Source organism: Leiobunum rupestre, chromosome 8, assembly GCF_980474605.1.
Source record: "Leiobunum rupestre chromosome 8, qqLeiRupe1.1.hap1, whole genome shotgun sequence".
Taxonomy (NCBI): Eukaryota; Metazoa; Arthropoda; class Arachnida; order Opiliones; family Sclerosomatidae; genus Leiobunum; species Leiobunum rupestre.
Genome location: NC_143391.1, coordinates 22,397,189 through 22,421,499, shown reverse-complemented (window position 1 = coordinate 22,421,499; position 24,311 = coordinate 22,397,189). Strand labels below are relative to the sequence as shown.

Genomic DNA, 24,311 nt, shown 5'->3' with positions numbered 1-24,311 from the left:
CGCATCCCATTTTCTACTTAGTTCCGTGCCGCGCGGTCTTTAAAAAAAAGTAAAACAAGGACCTCTTGAAAACGCGACGTACGTGTTCGGCGATAATTACAATTCGTTCTTCTCTAGATTAGACTTATAATAGTCAATGGGTGGGGTGGTCTTCGAAGAAGGTGAGACCGAGTCGAAGAACGGGGGAATTTGATCGTCTTCTTCCGATTGTAAAGTTAAAGATCCATTTTAAATGAGGCCTTTTCGACTTTTCTTCCCGCGATCCGCGTAACGCGCGCAGACATCAACCCCACCGAACAACACGCGGTAAAGAGAATTAAAAGGGCGAAACAGAGAAACGCAATTAGACGGGAGTCAGCCTTACAATCCCCGCCGACGAAAACGATTGCGGAATTTTACGGGCTTTTGAAAGAGTCTGGGCCTGTCTCCCGTAATGGAAAGGATCAAGGCTAAATATAAAGCGAGAGTGGAAGGTATTCGAACTAGCCTGATTGGATATAACGCTTAGAATAACACGATTCAATATAGACCCCGTCATCTTGTTAAAACTTTGCCAATCAAGACTACTCGACATTGGTCTGATCAACGGACAATTTTAAGCGGAATCACGCTTTCTTATATTTGCCAATTTATGGAAAACGGTATTAGAATTTTCCTATATTTTCCAATATCAAATATCTAACGATAAATTCATTATTTTTCCAGTTGCTTTTTTCTTAAAAATTTTACTTCCACAAGCGGAATCCCAAAAAACGAACTTTTCGTAAACGTACTTTTGAGATTTTTAGGTGTAGGTTAGTTTTGTTCCTCAATTGTGTGCCCCTTTATATTGACTTAATATATATTAACTTCGAAATCATTTCACTACAATCATAACTTTTCGATCCATAGTTGTTAGCAGAATTTTCAAAAATAAAACATACAACTTTTAGATTTTAATGTTATGAGTAAGTAGGTAATGATTTGTACAACAAATTTTAAAATTTGAAAACGGTACGCTGTCTACTAACTCGAAACTAATGACGGAAGAATTCAAAATATAGAAAATTCCGAATTTGTGAAAACTAAAAGGTAATTTATAAATTGTAGGTTAAATCGACTTAAACTTTTCGTTTTTTTGTCGGGTAATTTAGTTTATTATTTTATATTATTGCGATTTTTAAACTTTTACAGTATTAACTATTATCAAATATTTAATTTTAGACCCCCTCGTCGAATTGTGGGTCCTTAAGTGAAAACAAACGTAGGCTATAGCCTGTGTCGCCTACCCCAAGCGCCGCCTCTGCGTATATTGTTTCCCATAAACGGGAAAGTTTTATTACAATCAGGTGTTCAATGCGGATCTGGGGAAAAGCCTACGAACAAAAGGGCTGAAAAACACGACGCGAACGTATAACTTTCCAATTGTTTACATAGATCCGCAATTTTTACGATTCATTTGGGGGTCCGGCATATTCCCTATCGCGTTTCCATCGTTCAAACCCGGGCGAACGGGTACGGGCTATTAGCTAATTTAGGGGGTTATTATCCCCGAGGGTTAGAGCTGGAATTTAACTTAAACAAGAGATTCTCCGGGGAAGAAGCCGTAAAAGGAGAGGGAAAGGGCGAATTCGTTAAAGATAGAAATGTGACAGCCTCGGAAATAAAACGATGACCGCGAGCGAAATTAGGGATGGGCCCGACAACTTTCACCAAGAGAGAGAGAGAGAGAGAGAGAGAGAGAGAGAACGACAGCGTAAGAGTAACGCACTCCCCACCCACAAATATTTTTTACAACAGGCAGCTGCTGAAACACATCGACGATGACATCACGCAATGAGCGCGAAGAACGAGGGGCATACGAACCTTAACGGCCATTTCCGTCATAAAAGGGGGTTATGGTACAGTCAGGCTCCGTACTCTTCTGACTGAGTTGTAAGTTGATACGTTACTGGGATATATATATATATATTTAACGTAAATTTGCCACTATGGCTGTCTGGTATTATTAGCGTTGTAAAGTTTGCGCTTAGAAGAAAAAAAAAACACGCCATATTTTGTTATGGCATCGAGTTTCATTCATAACGGACAAGCCTTCGTGATTTCAAGAATATCACGTAGGACCAAAATTTAAATTTTAAATACTAACAATGTCATAAACTCATAACCGCGATTGGACGTGTATATATTAAAAGCCGTTCAAGTATAACATCGTCCGTTAATTCTTCGAGTCTCTAGTTTTGGCCACCCGGGCGGAATCAAGTCGATACGCAGCTCGTCATATAATAAATCGGAGGCTCTCTTCGCTATCATTATTCGAAGCTCCGCAAAACTCGAGCGACGGCGGCGGCTGAGATGGCAGAGACTGAGAGACAAGTTTCTATATATAGCCGTAGTCTTAGTCTTAATCTAGGCAACGAAGCGAACTTTATTGACGCGAGGCAGCGCGCGAGACACGGAGCGCAGTCTATAACTAGCAGCCTTTCCCGCGTCATCTCTTTTTCTTACGAAGCAGAAATCCAAAGAAGGAGAAGAGGCGAGCGCTGATTCTTTCGGGGTCTTTACCGACTGTTGTTCTTACTGATAATTCGTAAACAAAAAGGGATGGGGAGAAAGGCCCCGTATCAACTGCCAAAAGACGCCGCCGCCGCCAACTTCGACGGATCGACCCGAGCGATATACGCCAGTCTTGGGAAGCTACTTCGATCGTAAAGACGAACCGCCGAAAGCCCAACATACACCCCCTCAATTAGACCCTTGACACCAACACCTTACAGCGGATTTTATACCGAATTTTTGTTATGAAAATAAAAAGGTTTCCCCCCTTTTATCCTGGCGCAAAAAAAAGTTGTTTCTATACGATAGGCTTAACACGAAAGTTGGGTAACGCGACTGCCTATCTGACGCTTTCCCGACGTTAACAAAGCTTTTATTTCTCGGAAGTATCAGTGGAAAACTCGGCCATGACTCGCAATTTTAAGAAGACGTCGGCTGCGTACTCGAGATAAAGCCTCCTTAAGCACGGTTCATCCACGTAATTTAGCAATTAAAACCAATGAATGAAATTTTAACAAACCGCGACTGAGACACGTCATCCTGGCAAAGGTTCAATTTGAATGAGTTACTTCGGAATAAATTTTTTTGGCGGTGAGGGAGGGGGGCTAGTGTTTATCTTTATCCCTATTCGTATAACACAGTGTAGACGGGCGTCAGGTGAGTGAACGCACCTGGCATTAAAACGCCAGAGCCAAGTCGTAACTTCCCCACCGAAACGGACGCTCATTTCGTATGACTAATTTATTAAATGACAAGCGTCAAATCCTAGCGTACGCTTTTCCCAGTTTTAGTAAAACCAGGAAATATCCGCCCACGACTACAACTCCGTTTCGAAATATTTAACAAGGTCGCGTAACGTATCAAGAATAACGACTTTTCTAAATTAACGTTTCCGCATTTATATCCCCCAAAAGAAATAAAACCTTTTTCCAAAATTAAAATTAAAAATTAAAATATACAAAACTTTTCGTTCATACTTGTTGGAATGGATGTAGAGTTTGGCGTTTACTCCGTGAAGTAACGCGCACGTTCGTCGGATACGTTGATGGTTGAGCGTTTGGTTCAAATATCGCGAAAAGCGAGCGCGGTTCACGCGGAGAGCGACCGACAATGTTCCCCGAAACTAATGGTGAGAAGCACGCGGGATTAGGATCAAGGGTATCGCGCGGAGAGGCGAGCGTCTGCGCGACTGGTTGGGACTCCTAGCTGCGACTGAGACCGAGAGCCGGAGAACGCGACGCCACGTGCTTGAGCACGCAACGGGAGGAGAGGCCGAGATGAGGGGGAAAGATAGATCTGATGGGAGGCATCGACTCTCTCCATCCTCCGACTCCGCATCTGTAGGCCAGCTGCGGGAAAGACACTGAAGACGAAACAGATAAGGGGGAAGGAAAACAAACATACGAGGATACCCCCCACCATCCTAATTACATATATTTCAAGACTGTAGCTACATAGAACGCCAGATCCGATTGAATCCCGCTAATTGCTAGATGATGATCAGCGGGATAGACTCGGAGGCGCTCAGACTATATTTTATCGAGCTGTCTGCTAAACCACAATCGTACGAATTGTCGAATAAATTAATTAATGGTTCAACGTGCAATTAAGCGAAGACGTATCGAAAATAATTTTTGTAGGTAATTATAAAGAAAATCTTGGGATGTAACGAATTCCCTACGAATAACATTCAATTAAGGCTAAAACAACAAACTGGATTCTATTATATAAACATAGAAGACAATTAATCAGGCGTTTGAATAAACGTAATGGAAGATTAGTATATCGCAAACGTAAAATGTAAAAATAAAATAAATTATACAAAATGGGAATGAGAGTGCTAACGATACTCGAAATATAGAGATTTAATTTAAAGTCAGGTTTGCTTTAATAGTAGAACCGTACGAACATTTCAAACATCAAACGAACCGTTATAATAATAAAACAATTTATGATTATTAACATTCGCGTGCCGATTCTTGTTGATATACAAACATAATTAGGGGAAATATGATAAAATTACACAACTTATCTAGCCGCGGTTAAAATCGTTTTTTTTGGCCGCATTGAAGCGAAGGGTGGGGAGAGAAACAATACGGCAAACGGTCCTTACGAAAGATTTCTGAGGCGAGGGCACACTGAAGAAGATATTTTATCCAGCCGTAACCTTTGCCACAATCGAAAGACCGAACGGGGAGGGGGGAGGAAAGGAGTCCGTTTTAAGGAATAGGAGCAATATTTTCGGTCATCAATTTTAGTTACCCGAGCAATAAAGACTCGCGGGCCTAGGATGCTACAAAGATTCATTTTCCGAATAAGAGAAGTGGCCAATAGGGGGCGCCTAGCGCGGGGAAGGGAAGAATAGACGGAGGCTCAGCTCCGACTCCGACACATACAGAGAGAGAGAGAGAGAGAGAGAGAGAGAACGCTGTCTTGGTTCAACGTCTGAACGTCCTATACGCGAGATTGGGGCGAAGGCGCTTGAAGAGATACTGGAAGCTGGGAGCTGAGAGATGGAGGTGGGTGGGACGATGGGACTGTGGATGCTGAGGACGCTGAGGACTGGGAGAGAGAGAGAGACGGACGGACGGTGTAAGGGGTGTCGTAATTAAGTAGAAATGGAAAATTGATCTGGCAAATTAGCGATGCTCACTCTTCCAGGATGGCTCGCGCGCCCACGTCTCTCTCTCTCTCTCTCTCTCTCTCTCTCTCTCTCTCTCTCTCTCTCTCGTACAGGCAATTAGCGAACGCCACCTATAGGAGAAGGGCAAAGGAGAGTAACGCTTCCAAAGCATTCATCCGGTATTATAAGTGTGAATAGTGTCAGAAAACGGATGGATACGTAGCGAACTAAGCGCTTTTCAACGGCTCCCGAGTAATCCAATTAGAAAAGGACGAGTTGAGATCGGAGACGGCCGGGCTAAATGTTCCCCGCGTTACTGCAGCGAGCGAGAGAACGGCTAAATGCTAATGAAGGGTAAACTAACAAGATACGAAGTCGAGGTGTACGGAGGGAGGGAGGAGGGGCGATTGGCCAAACACGGACGCGCACGTGACGCCTACGGGCGCCTTATTGTTAGCGTCTCTCTCAAAGGAAAAGTATTAATCACGGGGATCATCCCGCGTCTCGGTTTCCGCGCGCCTGTTCGTGACGTAAACGGATTAAGTATGACTGCGGCCACGATTCGCCTTTTGGAAATAGAGAACTAGCCGAACCGTGATTAGACGCAAAAATAAGGGCCGAGAAACGTATACGCGCTACTTATTCATTCTCATTAGAAGAGCGCCCTTCGCTATTACGAGATCGGAGAAAATTGAAAATTGGGAGAGAGAGAGAGGTAAACACACGGAATTACCTGTGTTAGGAAATTTGCCTTCTTTATCCGCGAGTTGAGGTCACGATTATTTGGGCCGAAATTGTTTCTCTCTTTTTGAGCCGAAGCCGAATTAGTTTTCGTTTGCCATTGTGGCACGCGAGAGTCGTAAACTCCCGACGCCCGACGCGATTCCCAGACGTTCGCGATCTGGCCAAATCGCTTCGAAAGGAGGAACAACATACGAATGGGAGTTGCGGCGACCAAAGAGTGGCACGTTTGCTAAAAGTACGAACTGGGTTTCGTCTTGTTTGCTTATACGTATAAATGCGAGGTTTCAATCAGGCCGCTCGACTCGAAAAGCCCGAGTTCGGGTTCGGGTTATGGCCCCGTCCTCCGAGCGACTAAGTGGTATTTTATAGACCAATATAAGAGAAGTCACGCCTCCCTGGGTTATAATCCTCGGGAATATAATTGAGTCCCCGTGTACGATTCTTCGGCGCGGAACCGAGAGTGGCCAGTGATCAGCCGACCGAAAACTCTACAGGTAACGATCATTAACGCGCGTATACTCATAGCCGCGGAAAACTTTCGAGTTATTGATGTTGGGGGGTCTCGCGTACGTGGATCGCCAACAACAAAATTAAGAACTACACAAAAGGAATAACAATATAGAATCTTCGACTTATATAAGCGAGCGCGAATAACGATTCAATAAATGAGGCCGCTTCAAACGGCCGAATCCCAATTACGCCCCGAAATTATTACCGCGTGTCGTTCGCTATAAGATAGTTTCACACTCAACGGAATATGTGGAGGAATCACGACGGAAAACGCAGAGCGGAAAGCTGACTATTATTCAACGTACGGGCGACCGTCAACTTTACTCCGTTAATTATCCGTCGAGTACGTAACCACCTAACCTACGTCTATAAGGAAATCTAATACACCGCGACTCTTAACAAATGTTTACTCTCGTTACGTGAAATTCATAATCTATCTTTGAGAGTATGGATTCCCTCGATAATAAATAAGGGTCGGGTGAATTATTATCAAGTTGATAAACACGCGATCGCCTCCGTGTTTGGTTACGATGGCGACCCTTCCGTCGCGGCTGTCAGTCGAAGCATCCTAGATATTAGATAAATTTTCGGCATGAGATGTAATTACGAATGAAGAACCATTCCTCGGTTCGTTTAAAGGTGGAGTGGCGTTCGGATGTTAGAAACGCCAGACGAAGGGAGCTAGAGGGGCCGCGGTGGAGCTACTTCAAGAGGCCCGCGCGTAAACCCCAAAATAAGAACACTCCGTCGAAGAAAACGGGGATAGAGAAAGCGCGGGTAGACAAAGGAAAAAAACACAGAGGAGGAGAGAGAGACACGCGGTCGAAATAGCGCGACGTTGCTGTAAAATGAGTCAAGAGGCTGGGGAGCGGGAATACCTCGAGAAGGCTGCGCGGCCTCGGCGGCGGAAGCGACTGGGATAAGTATATCTGGCACGTGCCGACGCGTAGGGTCCGCGTGTAAGGCGACAGCCAGGTTTACCCAAGTTCAAAGCCATGGCCTGGCATCTTCAGTCTGGGCCAAGAAGTGATAGAGGAGCACCCTGAGGAATGAAATTTCTCCGAAGCACCCGATAGGAACCCACCCCAAAACCCTCTATTTTAAGAAAGGATATATACGGAATCCCATATAGAGAGGAAGTTTTTTCGAACGAAATAGGCTAGATACGTTAGGGAAGAAGATGACTACGAACTCCATACAGTATAGACGGGAATATCGGCCGGGGTAAAGTCTATACGGAAAACGTTGGTAGGTGAAGTATTAGGTTACGTGGCGAAGAAAGGGGCCCCTCGAAGTAAGCGCCGAGACGTAAAGCACCAGCCAACACCCCTTCAACGTGACACAAACCATGTCGGCACGCGACCATCAGGGGTCACGACCCCGAGGCAAAGAGAGAGAGAGACGCGTTCTCGACGAGCAATTTTTACAATTCTTATACGACGACAGAAGGCCGTGGCAAACTGGCAATGGTCTTTTAGTCGCACCCACTGGTATCCGAACTGCGCCTGTATTTCAGCAACATCAGAGGGAACCCTCCAAATGATAATGATTATAGACTCGCTAAAGACAAGATGAAAAATAACCTTACCCCGCGTTACGTCTGACGCGCCATCTATAACTAATGTACGCTGAGCGTTACACGAAACTCAAATCCGACAATAGGCGCCCCACGTTTCGGAGAAATACTTTCCTTATAAATTTACAAAGACCACGTTCGCTTGTTTCCAAGATAAAAGATTAATTTCCCAAAAATGTGTAGAAATCGCCACAAACTTGGGGCGTCTGTTGCGGATTTTCAAACGTACGATAGAGAAGCTCTCTAATTAAATCTTCGGCTTACGGGCATGATGACTGCTTTATCGCCGCAACGTAGGTATAAAGGTGGCGCCGCACCCGGCGAATCGAGGCGGCAGAATTCTTAGTGACGAAGTTAGATTTAAAACGTTAATTAACTCGGGATCAATTCTTCCAGATAGGCTTTCCAGTGTATATTTCAAGAATTTAAAATATCGCCAAGAAACGTAGAGAGAAAATGGCCGAACACGCGGACATAGACGTCAACAGGGGGGCATCTCACGGAAGTTCAAGAGTGGCGCGACGTATAGGTTACCGCGGACTGCGGGGACCGGGATGGGATTCTGGCTCTCTCTCCGCGGAGATTTAGCCAGCGGGGAAGCAATCAAAGAGGCGTATGTTTTCGCCTTTAGTAGATATTCGCCTGATTAGCCCTCACGAAGGCAATCAAAACTCAAAATGTGTTTACACGCTCAGAGAGACTTAAAGCGAAGACAAGCCGCGAGCGGTGCGGAGACGAGAGCCTGGTGCGGTATAAACACCCAGGACGTACACAGACTAGACAGCCAGCCAGAGAGAGAGAACGCTTAGCCCTAACATTTGTTGGAGTCGCTAAAATCTTCGCTTATTCGTATAAGCACCGTCGTATCCCCCGAGTCCCATTGCGCGCTTAGCCAGAAACATTCATCACCCTCGCTAATATCTGAAAGAACATTACCGGAGTACACTCGACGGAGAAACGAGTGACAGCGGCGTTGGAGGCGGGGACGCGGTTCAGTTTGCGTCGCGCAAATAGCCCCTGCTCGGGCAAATACAAAAGGATAGCGGAGGAAAATGATCAAGTTCGTAGTATACACCATCTCCCTCTATATTCTATTTCCATCCAAAAAGACGCGGAGGATTAACAATTTGCGCGCAAAAACGAATTCGTAATTAAGTTTCGGCCAATAGACGAGCTTCGAATCCATAAATAAGCGGCCAAACAAATAACTATCTAGAAAGTCTAACGCTGTCGTCGGGCTTACGAAAGTCCCTCTCTCATATCCTGGTCGACGTAGTTAGAAAATATTGGGGAGACGAAAAGCTTTTCCATATAAAGCAGCGGCGACGTTCCGGTTTAGAACTTAAAACCTTGTTTATCTTTAGTCTTAAAAGGACGCCCCTTTCGCCTCCTACGCAAACAGACGACCAGAAGAGACGCGCTTTATAAAAGCTGGCTCGCGCATGGCGACGACACATGTGCCGACTCCGAAATGGACTTCCGCCCGAGCCTTAAGATTCGCCAGCTTCTCCGACCGTCATCAAGCGCCCTTAACCAAATGACCCTCAACAACACCACGTATATAGGACCCACTTTCTTTCAACGGAATTTTTCCCTTTCTATATTTCGAATTTGAACTAACGTTTGTCCCAGAGATAAGCGTCATCTCCGGCGTGGTGAGGCGGATGCCCGTAAACAAAAAGGGACGCGATTCGAGAATAATCTAATATGGCCAATTTAACTTTTTCTAATGATCGCGGGTGCTCGAGATAGCCGGGGAAAAAGCGACTTATATTATACTTATCAATAGAAATTCAGTCGATTATGGGGGATAAATTATCACTAAAAAGTTACGGATCGTTAGGCTTTGCGGAGAAAAAATCGTCCCGAAAAAGAAATCTCGGCTACCATATTTCCAAATTTTGAAAACCCTCCAGTTTCCACTTTTCGAGTCTCGAAGCGTTCCAAAAGTCATTCATTGAACACTTTCCACCACCCGCTTTTTTAAAGGAGGGAGGCCGATATGGAAGATATCGTCACGGACAATTTGAAATCTGTCTAAGTCATTAGTCTTGCTTAGGAAAAAGTCGCGGACGCCTTCTTCGAAACGACCCATTATTCATACGATTCTCAACTTTTAAGAGCTTTCGACCTCTCGCTCAGCCCCAACAGCGGAACCCTTTACTCATTTCTGGCTCTCCAAATCGAAAACGCCCCCTATCTCTCCGCGCTCCCCCTTTCGAGCGCAGCCAGCCAGAGTGGCCGAAAGAAATCCCATTTATGTAAAACAAAAAGTGTACTGTAAAAATGCGGCGTAAAAATTGTTATTGGAAAACTTGACAACAAACTTTATGGCAAATGGAAGAGACAGACAATGGCGGAGGGATACGTATCGCGGGTATCGATCGAAGGGTTGTCGCGATGTTTTCTTCCACGAATCGGACTATAGCGGCTTCCTATTTTGACTCTCGCCGCGGTACTTCCTGCTTCTGTTTTTATTATACGGAAGAAACGGAAAAGGATCGCATTTTTTTCTCCAGCTAGCGTTACGCGTCCCAACGTATCACTGGTAAACCCGGACCGGGGTTACACGTCGTCGACCAGTTTTCTATCGTTCCAGTAATCTTTCTTGACAGTCTTCGCTCCAGATTGAAATAAGCCGCGTTGTACGACGCCGAATGAGGAATGAAACGCGCTATACTTCGCTGACATCAAATACGCGGAAGTTTGTATCGCGGCTACGACTAAAGAATGGGTTGATTTTCCCCCCAAAGAAAAATGTTTTACAAGAGGGCGTCCATGACACGCTCTTGTAAAACATTTTTTTTAATCCGATTCTCTCTTCTCTGGTTACGATCACTTTTCCAAAACGCATTTATTTAGACGCGAAGTTTGAACGATGACGAAAGCGGGACGTAAAAGAGATGGAAACTCGATTACCGTTATCCCCGCGTCGGTTTCAGACTCGGGTGAAGGCTGGTTTACACTAGGGCTAAACGCCACGACGGTGAACGTCGACGCGAAAATTTCCCGTTAGGCCTAGTGCAATATTTTTGCGTCGACTGTCACCGTTGTGGCGTTTTTGCCCTAGTGTAAACCAGCCTTGACTCGCTTTGAATCGAACTCTGCCACGCACTCTCGCGCAAACGTCAAGTGACGTTCAATAAGAATATTTCTCCAACCTAAGAACCACGGTCCGAATAAAAACCAAGTATTCTTACATAAATTCAGTTATAAAAATAGTAAAAATTAAATCACGAATAAGACCGCAACAATTTATTAGTAGGCGCTTCCTTTTTGATTACTACATTAAGGCGAAAGATTGACGAATAAATCTCGATTAGATATCCAAAAATGGAATGGCGTCTATACGTATAGACACGTTCGACTAAACACGCACTCTCCACGCAGTTTTCCCTTTCGCGGAAGATGATGCGATAAAACAAAGAGAAATGAGAAGGCGGCAGGAGAGCGAAGAAGCAACGAAACAAAGAAGTGTAGACTCCGGCGTAACTTCATTCCGTGACTTCCAGAAATCAGTAAAGGAAAAAGGGACGGAAAAATGCGTTTCTGCCAGCGAAAGCCAGCCATCTTTTCCAGCTTTCGCTTCTTGGACGTACCTAGAGAGAGAAAGTTACAAAAGCAAAAAGGAGAGGGGGGGGATGTAATGAGCGAGCTCGACTTGGGGATGGAGAATGCATGAGCCGAATGAAGGATTGGCGGGAAATCCGAACGGAAATGGATTGATACCGGAAATAACGTTCCGCAACCCCTTTAAGAGCTCTATAACGCAGCTTCACTCTCCAGTCCATCGTTTAAGTTAAAAAAATTTATATTAAAATAATTTAGTATACGACCTTCATTTTTATTCCGATTTTATCGAAACGAAATATTGGAATCTAAATAATATTTTTTTGTTTATTCTTACGAAACTGTTCTCTTAATTCCAAACATAGAATGAATTAATTTTAATAACACGTTTTATATTTATATTGGGGGTATAGTAATAAAAAACGACTGGAGTCAATATTGAATGCGCGCTAAAGCTTTTTAACCCAGCCGATCCACCTATACCATTTCCGACCAGTATTTTATTCCAAAGTGCCTATGCAAATTCAACCCTGAGTAAATTTAACATTAGGAGTGGCTTGAGAGGAGCGACAGAAGGGTATTTTTTTTACGACAACGAATAGATCCAGGCCTGGGCGTGATCTATGCCAAAGATTTTCACCCAGAAACGATTTCGTATTCTTCATCTCGGATTTGGAAAAGAATCCACCGTTTCCGGACCGTCTATCATTTAAAAAAAAGAAAAGATTCCAACGCGGCCGATATTCTCTCAGTCTCCCGTTAGCGCGCGCCGAACGAAGGGGAAAAAAGATGGGAGAGGCCAAAATCCGGTGAAACAGACCTAAGTACGGAAATAAAACGTGAAAAATTACATTGGCTCAAACAAAAAGGCTCGCTCCGTTCGCTGGCGCATTTCATTTCGACGCGACACAAAACAAAAGCCCCCCCCCCTCTTTCAAGAAGAGAGAGATAGAGAAAAGTAAGCCTCGCGTTTTATCATTGCGGGCTTATATTATTCAAGTTCAAGCTCTGCTACCGGAAATAGGAACGGTACGATAGTGCTAAATATCAAATCTCATCGCGTTACTTTATAATACGCGAAGTCGGTAAGTTGCCCCCCCCCTATCGCCATTTTGATAAATTAACTATTTGATTAAAATGCACCCATTACGCACCATTATGCACCCATGGGGCTAGGAAGGAAAAAGCCACTTTAAAGGGGGGGGGGGGGCTAACTTTACCATAGCCCCCCACTTGGAATTTCTTACGCACCACGGTCATTAATATAATTTTATTTAAGATACTAAATAGGGGGGGGGTCTAGATTAACCATAGTCCCCCCTTTTGATCTATCGATCTAAAAAGGGTGCCATTCAAACGCACCCATTACGCACCATTATGCACCACAGAGAAATTATTACGCACCATACTAGTTAACGATTTTAAAATATTTTTTAAAATTTTGTCATTTGTGAATTTTTAAAATTAAACCTCAGCCCCGGAACTATTATCCATAATGCATTTCGCAGTGACGCTCGTGGAAATCACGTCACGTTGTTTATTGAATGTACTGTGGATGCTTGTGCTAAATACGCTTCACGTATTTTGTCCCCCGTTTTGGAACAGCCCCCGTACGTGGGTTTGCAACCGCTGCGCCACCTAGACCCGTTTCGGATCGGAATATTTTTTGAGATAAGGTTATATGGGAATTCCAAAGTTTTATTTTTGTTATTGTTGAAAATAGATATTTGAAACTTTGACGCGAGTAAAGCCCCTTTTCGCGGGTTGGTGTTAAAACAGAAGGCGGTCGTAAATGGTATGGAACCGCTTTAAAACAAGGCAAGCAACATAGTACATAGGGTGGTGGGGTACGAGATACTCACAATTTGTTTATTTTATATACCTAGTAGGTTCAAGCTAAGCTTACAGTCTTAGTTGTTAGTCTAGGGTTAAAAGTCGAAAAAAAAACTAAGGTCGTATTAACAAATTGTGAGTATCTCGTACCCCACCACCCTATGTTCCATACCATTTACGACCGCCTTCTGTTTTAACAGCAACCTGCGAAAAGGGGCTTTACTCACGTCAAAGTTCCAAATATCCATTTTCAACAATAACAAAAAAAACTATGGAATTCCCATATAACCTTATCTCAAAAAATGTTCCTAGCCGAATATTCGGTTTATTTTAAACGATACAAAAAGGGTCATGTGCATTAAATACATTGACAATTTTCATTAACAATCTTGACTACCCACAAATTTTTATTTATAAATTTCTATTTTATTATTTATATTATATTTTAAACAGCGAACAAATTGTAAGTGTGATGCGAAATTATAATTAATTGTAATCCGGGAGTTTGCGGAAAAAGCTATCCAGGTAAAAAATGTTATTCTTTTGCGGAGCATTTCATTAGATTAAATAATTAAATAATGATATAATGTGAGGGTGCCTAATAATTTGAGTACGGAAGATAATTCTACGCTAGAGCTTACGTTATATTGGCACCATTTTTATCTTAATTATTGAATGGGGGAGGCTGAGGTAAAACCAAATCTGCTCGTCTGTTTTCTAAAATTTAGGATAGACCCAAATGTAAAAATTAAAAATTTCCATTAACTAGTATGGTGTATAATATATCGAATGTGGTGCATAATGGTGCGTAATGGGTGCGTTAGAATGACACCGTTTTTGGCGCGATGATGATAATGGTGCGTAATGATTGGCGTGTGGTGCATAATTGTGCGTAATGAGTGCGTTTGATTGGTTAACTTGTTATTGTGAGAAGTCAAAGTGGGGGGGCTATGGTAAAGTAAGCCCCCCTTTAAAGTGTCTTTTTACTTTCAAACCCCATGGGTCCATAATGGGGTATTGGTGGTGCATAAAGATGCGTAATGGGTGCATTTTAATCAAATAGTTAATTTATCAAAATGGCGATAGGGGGGGGGGGCACTTAACCGACCCTAATAGGCTAAAGCACATAAATGTCGTCTCACCCGCAATACGACGGAGCGCCGCGGTTGGAGCACTTCTACAGGCGGAAATAGGCCAAAAATAGGTCAGATCGGAATAACCATTTTCGTAACGCGGGGAATTAAATTTTGGGCAATATTGTAAATATATTACAATAATATCCAATTTAACAGTCTATTGGATATTTATGAAGATGTAATAGATATAAAGTACATTCGTAAACGCAATAATGATTTTGCAGTACGAGCGTATTCCCGGGCTCGACTAATAATCAATGCCTTCATTTGCTAGTCAGTCCGCGTCGGTTCTATAACGCATACGTCGTTATAATACACATTTAGCCGTGTCTAATGGACTATAATATCGAATTTGACTACATCAGAAAAGCTTCGAATTCCACTTACGAATCCGCGGGCCACTGACGCGGCTTCCAAATCTCCGCTTCTTAATCCCGCGTATTTTAATGACCTACAAGCTCCCCTTCTATTCTCCGAGAGCCATTTTAGAAGTCAGATTTAACGCGGGGCCTATCCGGAGGCGATTAAAAGCATCACCTAAGCCTCGGTCTAAAAGTTAACGAACGCTTATGTCAGCGCTCCGATCCCCCCCCCCCGCCTTTCCAGTTCTAATTCACTCCGTTCATGTCGCCGGCTTGACCTTACCCGCGCACCATTCGCTCTGGATCTTTACCCCCTTTCGCGTTCCGGATAGCGTTACCAACTAATCCGCGAGAACGGCGGTAGTGTTGAATTGCCGAAACTAGGATGAGTAATGAGCGAGTAAACAACGGAATTCTCGTCGCAGTTCTATAATCCAATTCAACAACTCGTTTCGGTTCCCGGACGCCTTTTAATATAATAGCGAAGAGTTATTCCGACGGATCGACTGACGCGTTCTTGGTCCCACTCTCCGTGATATTATTTACAGCCTCCATCACGACGTCCACCTCCGTCGTCATCGCCTATCCGCAAACACGTCGAAGTACGTCCTTCATCCACCAGGTTCTCCAAAGAGAGGTGAATTCGGAGCCGGGCTTCTAATCTCCGAAATCTAAAAGTGTCGCTTTGTTAAAACCGAAGGGAATTTTAATTAGGCAGACGTTGCCGGTTGTTACCTCCCCCATCCATCCCTCCATTCTTAATTAAAAATTATAAAATTGTAAGCGTCATACTAAAGATTACGGGCGCGTAACGGACGACGAGAAATATTATTACCAATCCTAATTACGGCCATATAGTTTCGGCTGATGGCTCCTTTCTTGTCACTGCAGCGTGACCTCTCTCTCTACTTTACGACTAGCGCCCACTTTACTATTTAAAACGTTCACGGAAAGTTATTGTTCTCTATAGGGCGTTCGGCCTTAACGGCTATTCGTACGGAGAAACGGCGAATACGGTTGACGTAGGCGTTGGGTTCAACTCGGTTTAGCCGAGTGGGACTAAAAGCATTTCAACAACGCCACATTAAACAGTTAGAAAGAATTTCGAAATTTTAGGAAGTAACAAAAATAATAATAGCGGTGACTTTTAGGCCTAAAAACGCAATTTCAAAGGAAATTTATCCCACAACAACGAAGTACTTTTGGTTTTATCACCCTGTTATAAATCGTGGATAATAATTTTGAAAGGTCCATTCGACGAAAATAAAAATAAACTTAATAGAATTAACGAACGAAAGTCTAAACATAGTAATTAATTAAATTTTCACGAAATTAATCTTTTAAATATTTATAATATATTATTTTTAAGTACATTACCATTAAATTAAATTTAAATAATAAATAATTTAAAATAGAGTGCTAAAAGAATATCGTTAAGCTTGCATTGGAAATAATTTCGTTTGAGTTGTTTTAGAATAAAATTAAGAGGCTGACAGAATTTTTATCGTATTTAAAAAATAAAATTGAATTGAATACTAGTACTATTTAGATATATTCGTTTCCATAAACGAGGCCAAGGAGTCACGGCGATTAATGTAAAAAAAAAATTATATTTATAGCAGGGACCTACTGATTTTCAACACAGGTCACTTATGAATAGCCGGGGTTAATTTAATAGAGAGGTAGGTGACATAAGCCCCGTAAAAAGAGCCAGGTTTCCCTCTCCAAAATATCGAGTTTAATTTGAGCCTTGAGTCATTGCGGCTATGGCCGATATTTTGGCCTAGTCATTCTCCCAACACCACGCACCCTATACGCGGAAGAGGCTTAAATTATTCAGATTGAAATGAATAGACTGCCCCATCATACTAGGGTGGTAAATTCGAACGGCCGACCATGGCAAAACCCAAAAATCCATTAATTAACACCTGGAGAATTTACACGAGAGCTTAATCACGGAGCCCGCAGCGATACTCCGAGCGTTTCCGGTTTTTAGATTATCAGAGGCGGTAAAATGCACCGTAGCTAGGCGAGATATGGAAAACACATCGATACGATCGACACACTCAAAAATCGATGAAGCAGGTGTTGGGTTAATTTAAATATATATTAGGCAGTTTACACTCCGATATCTAAAATCTGCCTTTGGGTGTTGCCTTACTTAGAAACAATTTTAAATTATTAATACTAATTTTCCCTCTAATATTGCTATTTAATATTTCTATAAATATAGCTATAATTATTACCAATTTTATTACTATTTTTTTATATTACCACAATCAATGGAGTAGAAATATCGTTTCTATCGGTTCTTCCTTATGCCTAAAAACGGAACTCCGAGAAAAGGAAAACTTTAGGAAGGAAAGAACTTAATTCGAAAAGCCTTTCAAACAATTGTCAGGGCCGCTTTTATGGGAACCCGCTGCATTTAATAGTGTATAAGGAAAAAACCCTTTTCGTCCCTTAAGCTTAACGCCATCAGATCCATCTGGATATAAATAGTGGTCATTACAGATTCTGTACGGGACAGAATTACCGTTGGCCAAAGGGGGGACAGAGGATTTTGGCGGTCAAGCGTGTAGATAAAAAATCATTCCCCGTCGATACCCGCGAGCAATAAACGTTAAAAACAGATTCCATTCGCTTACCGGAAATTCTTATTCGGACTCGCACCCTCTTTCGTGGGACCGAGCAAAATGAAAAAAATACAACGATAAGACGTTTTTACACTCGTCGAAAAGTTTTCCAATCTTCGTCTACAATATAAGTATATTTACGGATAACAAAAGACGTAGCCAGCCCCGTTAAAAGGTCAAAAGTAAAACGAAAAATGAAAAAAAACGAGTTTTCTCGATTCTTATTTTACATTGTAAAACCTAGTTGATATGTTTACATTTGGCATCGTCCAATTCGCATTCTAACGCAAGATGATGGCGCCCATTATCAAGCCTAATTTACAAACCAATTTTCTAAGCATATTCGAGCGTAAAAAGTAAATTCTGAAAATAGACGATATAGCTAGCGTGAGGTCCCTCGGATCCATTCAGAGCGACTGTCCTCTCGGAAAAAGAGTCCCGGAATACACGCGTTGCTGTCTCTCCTCTCGCTGTAGAACGGAGACAGTTTCCCTTTGGCGGAACGGGAGGAATAGGTGAACCGAGAATAACTAATATGACGCTCATTCGGAAGAAAAGAACCAAAGCGAAGAGAGAAAAGAAATGAATAGAGCCGGGATCTCTCGTATCCTAAACGGAATGAGAAAGAAGCCAACGCGGAAGGAGAAGTTAGCAATAGGGGCTATGGATAGGACGCGAGGGTTATCCGCTACCGTCGTTAGAGTCACGAGCGGGGTAAAGTATACGCCGTTATAACGTTAGGTAGCTGACGTCTCGTCTCTCGAAACGGACAAGGGCATTTTTTAAGAGAGAATGACGCCGACATTTTTGTTTCGGTTCAAAGATTTGTACCGAGAATCACTTAGAGAAGGAGAAACGAATGAGAAGAGGCTCTACGTCTTTTCATCCCAATCTACGCGAGAGAGCGGAAGCTACCGAAAAAAAAAAGAAATATTTCTCCATTGCGTGGGCAAATTTATTCGATAAAACGCGTCTTTCTTGACCACAAAACATTTATACAATGCGGGAATAGCGAAAATATTCATCCGCGTACATTCAACTTTTGATATATTTTAATGGTAATTTTGAGACGGCTTTACCAGCAGCACGAGCTAGACGTTAAACCCATTTATACGATCAGTCTAGCGTAATATGGGTGTCAAATACGGGACGGAAAACGCGAAGACTGTAAAACTAACAAGGAGAGTAGGTGTTTATTTCCGATTTGGTTCAAAGTCGGGCGTAATGTAGACCTATATGAGGTATGAAATTTCCCAAAAGGGGACGTTGCACTACCCATTCGATTTGCCATGGCAACCGAAAATGCTTTTGACCACTTAAAACAACATTAAGATTTTTCCTCATTTTACCCAAAAATGCTTACAATTTTACCCCAAAAATTTTCAATTTACCGAAACTTGATGAAATTTACCTAAATGTGATCCAAATTACCCATTTCGTGATTTTCAAATTAAAAAAAAAATTTCGTAGGTGAAACCGAGAAAATCCCATGCTTTTTTAAATGGAGATTTTTTGTTTCAAGTGGTCAAAAACATTTTCGGTTGCCATGGCAAATCGAATAGGTAGTGCAACGTCTCCTTTTGGGAAATTTCATATCTCATATAGGTCTACATTACACCCGACTTTGAACAAAACAAGCAATAAACACCTCGGGTACTCTCCTTGTAAGTCCATTCCAATCCTTGAGGCTCATTAACTTTAACAAGATAGCCCAAAATAACATTGAAATTTTTTTTTTATATAATTGCACCACCATATGGTATTGCGGTAGAGATAGGACGAAATTGCGGGTAACCCCGCGCCTATTTACAGCGTGACTATCGGTCGCTAGAACCCTTCATTAGTGTAATAGTTGCCTTTAAAAACCCTCCGCGAGATCAGTACCATCGGACGACGAGCTGAAAAAGAGACTCTCCGAGGTCGGTGAATAGTGGAAGATAAGATAGGCTTAAGAAGAGTTATAAAGAAGAAGTCTGTCCAGTGATGAAGAAGATTTCTCGGTTTCGCCCCCCTTTTTAGGGCTAAGATGAGGGTTTACTACTAGATAAAAAGTGGCGCGGTAATTAGCCGCTATATACGAGCGGCTTCTTTCCCGAGCTACTGGACGCGAATAAACCGACGACTTTTAGGGTCAAGAGGATAATTAAGGTTAAATACAAATTTACCCTTCAGAGCGCAATGTTTTTCGCCTCTTCGTTTTCGGGCGTGAAAGAGCGGGCTGAGCGGCGTAACGGTTAAATTTGATATAAAGTACGTCGGCCGTTCAAATGGCTCGGAAAATATTAATAGCCCAAATATTCGGCTTAATTTGTTATCTCGAATCGCGCCCAGCGAAAGAGAGAGAAAGCGAGTTTGCTTTGTAAACGTGGAAAGGAATTAACTCTTCCGTTACCCGTTGCAGTGAATATATTTACCGTATATAAGATAAAATACACGCGTTTGAAGTTAAGTGTCTTAATTTTCTCGCCAACGTTAATTATTTAACGTATATATTCGTAGTTACATTTCAAGAAAGTCATTATTATACCGAGGACTTGGGCCGGAGGTGGTGCCTTGGGTATTAGGCTAGCTGATTATTACTATTATAATTATTAATACTATTATTATTACTATTATCATAAGTAACATAATAATTTATAATGTTACTTATGCTATTATTATTATTATTAATACTATTATTACTATTATCATTATTAATATGATTATTATTAATATTTTTGTTATTATCATTATTAATATTATTGTTATTATCATTATTACTATTACCATTATCATTCTTACTATTACTATTATAATTATAATTATTACTATTACTATTATAATTATAATTAGCAACAAAGTTTGCGGCACCCTAGACATTTTTTCTTGTAAATTTAGCGAGATCTTTAAACTCCAACACACCATTTAATATGTATGACCGTTACATAATTCACTTATATGTAACTAATATTTATGTACATTGTATTCCCCCTTCTTCCCTCCCCCGAGTTTAACCTTGTAGGTACCCCGGTACTGTTGCTAAACACGTTAATAAAACATTTCATTTCATTTCATTACTCTTACTATTATAATTATTACTATTATCAATATTACTATTACTATTATCATTATTACTATTATTATTTTTTATTTATTTTTTTAAACCTTCTCAAACAAGGAGAAAGCGTTTATTTAAAAAATCTTGTAAAAATACAAACAACAGAATAGCCCGATACGCAATTAATTTTTGTTAGGTTGTAAATTATTTTAATTTTGGGCATCTCTATCTCATTTCTCCTACTGACCAATTGGGGGAGAGGAACGTTTCTTTACCCCCCAAAGAAACATTCTTGTTTAAAAGTCTTTCTATTTCCGTTAATTAAAACTTTATTGGGTAGTTACTCTTATCTAGAGCCTGTTAAATAAATAAATCTTTCTATACGTCGGATCCCAGCGGGATTTATTGAGTAAATAGCGCGAATTGGAAAGCGTCCTCTACAAGCGAAGTCGAGGGAATTGAAGTCCGTGGGTTTTCCCATAATCGATAAGTTAAAATTTATTAAGCCATTTATAATCTTTCTCGGGCGATTTAGGAGGCCAACAGGAGCGATGATTAAGGGCGGATTAAGCGGCGGCGGTGGCTACAGAGGCAGAGGGAGGGAAAGGACGATCAGAATTCAATCATTTTCCTTTCGCGAGAGCTTTATGAAATATTCACCGTAATCGGCGGCGAAAGGAGAAACGGGCCTCGATGGTCAGAAGCCAGAAGCATTCCGCGCGCCAATCATATCATAAATTCATAGTCGAGACTGCCGCCAACGACAAAAGAATCACTGCCGGGGACCGAAAAAATACGAAAGCAACGAGATTATGGAATCGGGAAAGAAACCTCGCGTCTCCGCCTGTATAAAAATATCCCTCTCCTCCCCGCGATGATTGGTCTCGCCATCTGTCGAGAGTCAAAGGAAACCCCGCAAAAGATCGATTTCTCACAAAGAAGCACTTCTTTTTGAAGGAAAAATGGCTGCCAAAGGGATAAAAAATATATCCCGAACTTGGGACTATTACAAAGAAAAAGAGGCGAAAAGTTCTACGAAAAACATTAAAATTTATACATTAATATATTTATTTACATTTATAAGGGTACACCTTATCCTTCCTATTTTACATTTAAGTATGGTTTTCTTTTAGCTCCGGGGCTCGAGAAGGTGAAAAGATTTACGTACATTTTTTACCCGATATCACCTTCGGTTCACCACCGCGGCATAGGCTGGCTGGATTATTTGTTATAATAAATAAACAACACCGAAAGCTCGATTCTTCTTCCGAGGTTAGCGGGGGTTTTCCCTGATAGAAAATTAACAACGGGCTCGATTCTTCTTCCGAGGTTAGCGGGGGTTTTCTCTGATAGAAAATTAACAACGGGCTCGATTCTTCTTCCGAGGTTAGCGGGGGTTTTCCCTGATAGAAAATTAACAACGGGACTATACGCAGTTTGAATATAGAAATACTACTATTAGAAAACAAACAAAAATAAACTTCATCACCTCGGGTAACTTAAAAGTCTTTGAAAGTTCGTATAGAAACGTAATTTTCACGAAGTTAATATTAATTATTATCGGGCGTGTTATTTCGAATAATTCGATTCCGAGCGAATCTTTGGTGGACTTGTACGATAGATATATCATCAAATTAATAGAGTTTGATTCGAACTCTCCGGTTACCAATTAGTTTCCGTGTACGATGTACGTTTTGGCGAACCAAAAGGATCGGGTACGACGAAAATCCCGCGAGGCATTACATCTCTTCAATTTCTATAATCAGCGCTTGTCTACTTGATAGGCTGGCACACGCCTGCCCCCCTCTGGCCCGCAAAACGACTCCGATACGCGGTACATGAAGAGAATGAGGCCAAGACAAAATACGGGGGATGTTGAAAGGGTTAGTTTAGCCCGGGCCTCGTAACGGGACTCGATGGCCATTAAGTCGGAAGGCTCATTCTCATTCCCCGCTCTTTCTTAAGTACCGAATGTACGGATGTCTTTCGCTTAACCTCGTTAGCGATCAAATTTCTCAAAGTCGCGCTCTTACAAACAAGTACTTAATATTAATTTCCAAGCTAAGATTTTGAAGTTTAATGTTCCGAGAACTTTTAATTTTTAAATTAGTTAACGCCAACTATACTAGTATGGGAACGGTTTAAGAGGATTAACTCCCCTAAATAGCGATCCTTTGAGGACGACCCTAGGCAGAAACACCGCCTTGTAGAAAGACGAACGGACTCAATGCGAACTCGACCACGTAGCCGACCGGGTCCGCGGCCATAACGAGAGCCCCTTGACAAAAGTGACACGTCACTGGTCAATACGTCGAGGTCAGCGAGACGCGTTAGTGCCCGGGCCTTGACCGTCGTTCGAAAGAGGGTGGACGACGATTTGACAACTTGATTGCGAAGGACGTTACGCATTTCCACTAAAAATTAGGAAAGGAACTGAACTCATAAATACGGAGGGGCCCGTCGACGCAAAAAAAATATATATAATCGGGAAAATGACGGGGCATTCTTTCCGCAGTTCCCTGAGAAGAATGTCTTTTTCTTCGGCTCTAAGAAAAATAAATTCCGAGGCTTAATGGATAACAAAAGGGAGGAAACGTACGTATACGTGAGTTAAGGTTCTCTTATAATCAAAACAGCTAATGACCTCGTATGGAAATCAGCATCCGGAGAGCGGCGTGTAGCGCAAGGACCCAAAGGGAATATTTCAAACACGCTAGTCCCGAGATTTTTTTTCATTCGTGTGTCAAAACAAAATCACGCATTACCAAAAATTATGGCGATCTTTTCCGAATTTCTCGAGGGGATTGCTTGTCTAGAATGACATTTATTTAGTCCATTCGGATCCGGTGTTACGACGGATACGAACGAATTTTGTTAATAAAGTGACACGGTAGCAACACGATGGACGAGAAAGTTATTAAAACGAAGGTCCAGTTTAGCTATATAACAAATAATAATCAACTAGGCACCACCTTAGGCCTAAGTCATCGAGTGACTTTTAAAGTCATTAATTCAGGTGGCCAGGTTAAAATGCGTAGGAGGGTGGTGACAAGCCCTTCCTGCCAACAGCTCCCTACACTAACTAACCACTACAAGTACGTATTTAAGGAAGGGGAAAGCGAAGAGCTCGGGGGAAAAGCCCTTAAACCCGTGGGGAGATAACTTGCTAACTCAACGCGGTAGGAGTTGTTCCGAGTTTTCACCCAGTGCCACAAGCGGGAATTGAACCTCGCTACGAGGTGAAAGTGCTAATAATTTCGGTGTAATATAAAAATTGACGGTGTCTATACTGGTATAATAATAAACGGCGTTCGATACGTCCGCGAAACTGGCGATTTGAAAACGAAAGTTATTCGGAACTTGGGACGCGGCCAGCCTGTCTAGTCACACCCTAAAAGAGGACGGTCTTACCCCATCAGCGCAAAAACGGGGCCCGTTCTGGGTCCGCGTTATAAAAAAGAGACCCGAGGGGCAATGAGGCTACCTTATCACTGGCAAACCAGGTGTAGTCGGGGAAAGCCTCCCGCGCGGGGACAACGCGTTACACGCCTCATTTCGCCAGATTTCTGAACAAAAAAAAGAGGGACCGAAACTGAAGCCGAAAAAATGGACGCGAAACCCCCGGAAGAAAAATCCTGGAGCCGAGGAGGCCACTGCACCCAAAAAAACAAGGTGGATGAAAAAAGCACCCTAAAAGAGTGAGAACCCTACCGAGCCTTATTCTAAAAAGATAACGTCAATTCTTAACG

The 24,311-nt window shown here is 42.2% G+C and overlaps 1 protein-coding gene across 5 annotated transcripts in view; it reads right to left on the bottom strand.

Moving 5' to 3' along the window:
- Positions 1 to 24,311, bottom strand: part of LOC149932750 (irregular chiasm C-roughest protein-like) — a 194,120-nt gene that overhangs the window by 23,788 nt on the left and 146,021 nt on the right. Inside the window, exon 1 of one of the 5 annotated variants that reach the window (XM_090155790.1) lies at positions 3,513 to 3,607. The exons of the other annotated variants lie outside the window; for them this stretch is intronic. The gene's annotated coding sequence lies outside the window, so the exon portion shown is untranslated. Of the gene's footprint in view, positions 1 to 3,512; positions 3,608 to 24,311 lie in introns of those variants that run through there. 5 annotated transcript variants of the gene reach the window in all.